We start from the raw sequence: 8,117 nt of genomic DNA, 5'->3' as shown, positions 1-8,117 counted from the left end.
TTACCCTCCACCCTCCTTCCTAAAACCCCAACACAGGTGAATGCCAACACCTCAAGCTGTAGAAAGATCGTCAACCTTTCCCTATGAGTCTTCTCTACCACAATATCGTATCAAATAGGTCTCTCGTGGGGTCGTAGACGGACAGAATGTTGTGGATTTAGACAGAGGGGCTCGGCAGGTCTCCGTACAGTCGAACAAACACAAGGCGAAATCAAAGTCTGGACCCTGTCGGATTGTGTACACGTCGAAACAAATGAACTGAAAACTGTCCACAATCTCTGTTGATTTTACCGCCAGCGAGACACCGAGACAAAGAAGGCTAATTGCTCTAAAAACACCGCAAAATTCATTACATCTTAGGGCGAATGTTGTTAGGTGGAGCTTAATTCTAGAAGTGGGGTGAGGCTGAGGTGATGGTGATCGTGGTTATGTTGTTGGTGGTGATAGTGGTTATGTTGGTGGTGGGGGTGGTGGTGGTGATGGTGGTTATGTTGGTGGTGGGGGTGGTGGTGGTGGTGATAGTGGTTATGTTGGTGGTGGGGGTGGTGATAGTGATAATGTTGGTAATGGTGATGATAGTGGTTGCATCGGTGTTTGATGGTAGTGTTGGTGGTGAGGGTGGTGATAGTGGTAGCGTTGGTGGTGATAGTGATGGTGGTTGGTGGTGACAGTGGTAGTGTTGGTGGTGATAGTGGTGATGTCGGTGGCGATAGTAGTAGTGGTGGTGGCAATAGTGGTGGTGGTGATAGTGGTAGTGGTGGTGGTGATAGTGGTAGTTCTTGTGGTGATAAAGGTAGTGTTAGTAAAAAGATTGGTGTTAATGACAAGGTGGTGACATCACGGTGGTGTTGGTAACAGTGATAGTGATGATGGGGTTGAAGTACGGTGCTGGTAATAGTGTCGGTGGTGGTGACTGGTTATAGTGCGTGCAGGTTGGTGTAGTTAATTGTGGTAGTGGTGCCAGTAGCCTTAAGTGTTGAGGGTGATAATGGTGCAGTACTTATGGTAGGGAATGGGGATGATGGTGTTAGTTTGTTGAGATGGTGACAGTGACGGTGGTATTGTGGTGGGTTGTGGTGCTTATGGTGATGTCGGTACTGATGTGTGTGTGTGTGTGTGTGTGTGTGTGTGATCCCGCTAATGATTGTGGTGAGGATGGTGAGGTAATTATGCTAATGATAAACATGGATAATCATTATAGTGAGATTGATGATGATGATAATAATAATGATGATGGTGGTAGGGGCAATGATGACGGTAGTGATGATGGTGATAATGATGGTGATTGGTGATGGGTGAAGATAATAATGAATAAAAGAACTAAGAAGAAGAAGAAAAAGAAGAAGAGGAATGGATGAAGAGGAGAAAAACCGAGAGTGAAAAGGCCTGCCTGGGGTGGAGTGTTTACATTAGCCTCGGTCAGCACCTAAACACAAGCCTAAAACAATTTGATCCTGAACGCTAATATACCTCGAATCCCACTACCATCCATTTTGACATTTAAAAAACAACTAAATCCTCTAAGAGATCCTCCCGCCTACCTAAGCGCACGCACACGCAAAATAAGAATAACAAACGCAAATACTTTATCTTCGGGCGGGCGGATTTTTTGAGTGCGTTTTTGTAACATGTGGCTGCGCGGCGCTGTCTCCCCGCTGTCACGAGGCTTTGTTCCCGCGGGGCCGAGTCAACAGGCATGCGGTATAAATATGGAGACAACGTTACATGGGGCCAGCACAAGAGCAGGACGAGTGCCTCATCCATCACCGTGGGGTTAATTTGGTGGCTGGCTATTTTTCTCTCTCTCCCTAGACAATGTTGGCGGTCAAAACATATTCCTTTGGGTGAGGCTTTTAGATTCATTTGACCCCCGCGCGCTTCAGGCTACCTCGCCATAACTCCCCTCTGATACACTCACCTGTTTGTTTTGCTCTGTAGACTTGACCGTTTATGTAGTATTCTTTAGAAAAACTAATAATAATAATTAAGTAAAAATTCACATAGACGAATTTTTTTTATTATTTAACATGTCATCACTACTATTAACAAAACGATTTCGTCTTCATCAAACAGAGAGAGAGAGAGGGCACTATGAACCCGTGGGATAACGTAGCTACAGGTCGGAGAAGCAGACGGTGTCATCATGTCCACTAACTGTTGACCACACACAGCATACCTTCGTTTTATAATCGGAGAATTTTTAGTGTTAATTAGTACATGGGTGATCCATCTTGTTGTGTGTAATAGTCAACAACTGGTAACGTGTCTGGTGTTGTTGGTTCACACAGAGGTAGTGTCCGTCAGGCCGTCACGGCAGGATGTGGGAACTACCCCACCTTGATATTTCCAACATTCTCCAGGTTTCTAAGCTTCTATGTACCTGTCACCCAAATTTAGACAAAACTGCTGATAAGCCAACACACACATACTAAACTAACTGGGTGGTTTTGGGTTGTGTGAATTCTTTGGTGTTGTTCAGATGATTATAGTTTCCAATGAATTTGAAACCATTTTATCTTCCCACAAATCAGGCCTTGAGTCCCTTTTTCCCATAAATTGTCGTTTAGGATGAAGGACGAGATTTCCATATTTTCTTAGATACCCATCGTACGGTATATTCAGATTCGTATGGAATTAATCAGCAATGTCAGTGCAACTGCATATTGAACTTGAGGTAAGTACAGCTATACAGGTAACGTGGGGTGCTGCGACTGAGTAGATAAAACACTCGCCTCCTGTCTTAAGGATAGCTGGTTCGCTCTCAGGACACCCCTATCAACCCAATTGCAAATGTCACTTAACTTTACAGTTGGGAAAGTGAGGGCAGTCAAGTGCAGTACCGCCCACAGCGGCTCCTTGAGTAATGAAGGTTTAGTCTCGTCCGCCGTGTCCACAGTTTCAGGCCTATGGGACCCAATCATTATAATGGGTAAATTGCCTTCACCAACGTTCAATGAAGTTGTCCTCACTTTAGTAACCCAAACGAATTAACTTGAAATACTCCTCAAGTGTTCTCACAAACAACGAGACTTCGGAAAAAATCGAATCAAAATTTACAGTATAATGATGAACGACCCGTAAATACAACGATGTAATTTCACGTGTGTAACACGTGAACACAGACTACATTGCCAGAGTACAGGGTACAGTATCGTGTGTGCCTCCCCCAGTCCTTCCTCCCGCACCTCCTTTACCAGGAGGCCACGCTCCGATATCTCAAAGATTCTTACAATATTTTTATGCTCAAACTGGAGACTGGGGAAACACACCAGCTGGGTACCGTAAAATGTTTGTGTGATTTTAGCTGGAGTTAGGTCACTGTCTTTGTGAAGTTACTTATGTCAGGAAGTCCGATGTGTTCTCAGCTTTCCAGTCATGAGGAAAATGAACATAAGCAGCTTCTGAAAACCCTTGACATTGTCGCAAGAGCTAAGAGTTACTGTAATTGTATCCCCAAACGTATTCACAAGACATGTTTTGCTCCGCTATATATCTCGTCATCACCCGTCCTTCCTGTGAACGAGGAGACTTTTTGAGACGTAGTATTGACAATGGTTCACTACAGCTGGGACAAGTTAGATAACAGAGGTGACAGTTAATGTATACTAGAGGCTTAGGGCATTCTGGAAAATATTACTTTTATTAACTCTGGTGAACACTGCCTCTACGTCCACCATGAACCTTGTCTTGACGCTTCAGTATTGTACAGAAACTGAGTTGCCGCCCCAAAATTAACAGTTCTTTGCCATAACCTGATAATATTTATGACAATTTTGTAGTTTTGAATTTAGAACTGGTTAAGAAAATACATTTAATTATGTCTTTAAATATCTCTTGACTATCAAAGTGTTGAATTCCTTATTTTTATTTACTTTATATATATATATTTTTTTTACCAAATTTTAAATTTCTTGAGAGTAGCCCTGCCCTGGTATGACGTAGGCGGGGCATCAACCTCTGACGTTATTGATGAGTTGAGCTGCTTCGTCCTGATTGGTGAATCATATAACAATAATTAGATTAACGTCGAATTTCGGCGCCGCCACTTACCAAAGGGGAGCATGACGTCACGGATGGAGGTGTGTGTGTGTGTGTGTGTGTGTGTGTGTGTGTGGATCATGATGCCACGGGTGGAATTATTATACATGTGGATCTTGAAGTTATGGGTGGAGGTAGAGTATGGATTATGACCTCATGGGTGGAGCAGGTGAGGGGGGGTCATAATTAGCCGTAGGTATGAGACAAGTGTTCGCTCAAGCGTGAGTGAGTCAACTCGGCCACAGGGCGGCGTTTGGCCACCCTCAGCCTGGCCTGGCCTGACAAACTCACTTGGCCCGTAGTTTCACAATGACAGCAGTGTCAACTGTGGCGTGTGGTGAGGCAGGTATCCTTGTGGTAATGTGGTGGAGGAGAGCCACGCCACTTTCCCTCCACGTACAGTACCCGGGGATGGGTAGGGGGAGTGAGGTGGAGGAGGGAGGCTGGAGGACCCCTCCACCACACCTTGGGGTCTCGTCCGAATGTGTGTCATGTAGTGTTAAGGGGGTCGGTACTTGTCTCTCTTTGTGAGGTACAAAACGGATTTCGACAACTCACTCCAGTTTTATTTGCCGATGTTTGTTTAATTCAAGCTCTTGATATGAGACCTCCCCAGCCGGCCGCCCTGGTTACCTTGCACAAATACCACATTTTCCAACAATATTGCGAAACTTATGGCGGTAAAATAATACTGCCTTGACTATATCTTCACGACCCTCCCACCCCACCACCTACTGTGTTCTGAATAAATACAGTGGACTCTATATGGCTGTGGCTGAGTCTTTATCAAGTGTTATGAGTGTGAAGGAAGGCGGAACATGATCATCAGGTGTATGTCAGTCCTGTGTTGTTATACCTGAGCACGGTTCCTGTGTCCTGCTAATATGTCAACACTTTCAGTTTATCTACCAAGGGATAAGGCTCCGTTTGATTTCCGGCCGAATTGGAGGACTTTGGTTATCCATTTGTACGCTAACACTTACTACATGCTTGGCAATAAATGAGTACACTATAGGGAGGCTGGTGGTGGAGTAACTTATGCCCAGTATCAAAGGACCGGTACCTACCCAGCCACCTTGCATCATAATAAAACAAAGACTTGCAAAGGTGAAAAATGACTTGAAGAGGTTGAGAATGGTGTCTGCTGTATAACGGGAAAACTAAACTGATTCTCCAGTGATGAAGACAAATGAGTCCAGACGTTAATTACTTTAATATCTTCAGGTAAATAGTTTATTATTTTTAGGTAATAATATAAAATTAAGTTGAGTGGGTCAGTGTGTGCGACGACAAGTTCCTAACGAAGAAGACTTTGTGTGTTTGTGTACTGTAACTTAGTGACTGATAAATTCTTTTTGATTTGGGGATGCGTTTAGTCGGCTCTGTGCCAGATTCTCCTGACTTGACTGTTTTTTTCTCGTGTGATGGATGTTTTTTACAATTCTTGGTCACCTTCACTCAATTTCCTCCCCTACTCCCTGCAGCCAGCCTTTCACCACAAGCATTATTTTATATTATGTAATGGAATGTGAAGTCTTTTTGCCACGATATAGTATAATTATTTCCCATAAATCAGTCGGTACTTTCACCGAAAATCAGGCAGCTCGTAAACCAGTATCCAAGACGGCTCTGTCACTAGACACAAAAGTTAGTTTTTTACCATGAACCAAGAAGACCTGTTAAGTATAAACAAACAAAACATTTTTATAATAAATTCAGTATACTCACTATTATTGTCACCTGCTTCGTTATATCCACAAGAGGCGAGGAAATGTGCCTGTACATGACGTCTTCTCAGTGTGTGTGTGTGTGTGTGTCAATGATCAAGAGTCTCTCACCAGGCGTCACTCATACACTAGGTGAAGTGTTTCCTTTGTCAGTGTGAGATCCAATACCTTCTTATTCTCTTATATTTTCCTATATAATGGTCATGAAGTTGATAATTGTCTTCCCGCTGCCAAAGTACATTAATTTTGTCCAATTAATGTTCCATCTCTTTATGTTACAGCTTGTATTACCTCATTAAAACTCATTAAAGTATTGCCTCATTAAAACTCTCATTAAAGTATTACCTCATTAAAACTCTCATTAAAACCTATCTCGATTACCCCTTTGAGTAGTGTCGTACTTAGGTATTGTATTCTAACGCCAGATGATTTTATTCAGCTGAAACCCGTACCACCACTCAGTGTGTTAATAAATCTACTCAGTTCCGGTCTACTTTCTCACTATAAGTCAGGGTTCTTAATCACATTCACCCTCTGTATTAGGTATCGTTAAGTTCGTCTTTCCTAGAGGTATGTTCCTTCTCCATGTGAATTGTGTTTATCATCTTCTGTGTTGTACCCTAACCTAATCTAACTTACTCTAAAAGAAACGTTTATTCACGTCGAATGAGTATTGTTTCTCACCCTCCTCGTTAGCCATGGTTTAGTCTGGAGATAGTTGTACCACCCGTCTCCAGACCTACCGAGGGTCGGGAACATTCTTGCTTGCTGGCTGATAATCTTTGGTCCGGCACAACGAGGTAATATATCGTTTACATCCATCTCTGAAGTCTTCTCTCCATTGTCGTCACTCATCCTCATCTAGCTTGAACAGTGTTATTATTAATACATGGTGACCAAGCTCACTTGCTCTCCGTGGTGTAGGTGGGTATTATCTAGGCGGGTATTATCTAAGCTAGCATGAAGATAAACATTTTATCGACTACATTCGTCGATCAAGCCAACCGCCCATGATCTAGGCGGGTGTCTTCCCACTCTTCAATCTAGCACGAGGGTGACACGCCCCCCACCCCCGCCCCCCAAGGACTGTGAGTGGAGCTGAGACAGCGGAGGAGTGTGTGAAGGGCCGCGCCTCTAGTGTTTGGTGAGTGGCCCCGGAGGCTCGGGAATGTAACCGACTGACAGCTGTGGTCACGCCGCCGCCCGCCCATACCACCACACACACACACACACACACACACATATATATATATATATATATATATATATATATATATATATATATATATATATATATATATATATATATATATATATATATATATATATATATATATATATATATATATATATATATATACATACACGCTATAAAGGTGAGGAACATACCATTATCGTGACTCACACTCTGCCGGTATATTATTGTTAATAATCTCTGTGTTTTTTCATCAGATGTGCAGACTTATATCGTACGTGTTTACCGAAGAGAGGTGTGCTGTTGGTCTTATTCTATAAACAAACGACGTGTTTATATCTGTCGCCCGTAACAATGCAGTATATTCCCCCTCTCGTGCGCCAAGGTCAATATTTTGTCTATTCACGTTAACAAACCTCATATATTATTAGCAATGCCACAGTCAACACAGTCTTTGACAGCTGAAACTATTGTAAATAGATTTCATCCTGGTCGCCATCAAACACCAAGACATATACAATATATATATTTTTTTATCACTAGTAGATTATGTCAACACCACACACACACCTAAGCGTTACTTCAAGTTAATTAATTTTCATGTTATTAGCACCATTTATGTAAGTGTTTGGTGCCTGTTTAAGTTTATTCACAAACTGGATTAACTGAACATTCTGTAATGGTTCAGCTCCATTAACTGAGTACCTCCTGAATACCTTTAGGTACTTTTGTGCCACTTTAACCTCCACTAACGGGATACTTTGTACCTGGTCACCTTCAAAACTACATATATTTTTACCATTTCAGAATTTGTATTTCTTCATCAGCATTTGTAAAGTACAGTGTTGGAATTTTTTTATGACAACCAGTGATTATTTTAATTGGTTCAAGTGTATTAACAAATTAGTGTGTTCTTGTTTGGTTTCATTAATTATTATGTATTTTTTTAATTCTATTGGTAACTAGTTTGTACCGTTTCTTCCTTTATTATTATTATTATTATTTTCTTCCATTATTATTATTATTATTATTATTATTATTATTTATTATTATTATTATTATTATTATTATTATTATTATTATTATTATTGTAGTTGTTGTTGGTGTTAATATAATTTTCATACTGTTGTTATTATTCATTATGAGTAATACTGTGC

The sequence above is a fragment of the Homarus americanus genome, unplaced genomic scaffold (genome assembly GCF_018991925.1).
Source record: "Homarus americanus isolate GMGI-L3 unplaced genomic scaffold, GMGI_Hamer_2.0 scaffold52512, whole genome shotgun sequence".
NCBI lineage: Eukaryota > Metazoa > Arthropoda > Malacostraca > Decapoda > Nephropidae > Homarus > Homarus americanus.
The sequence above is the reverse complement of the archived record's forward strand: the minus strand, read 5'-3'. Positions refer to the sequence as shown.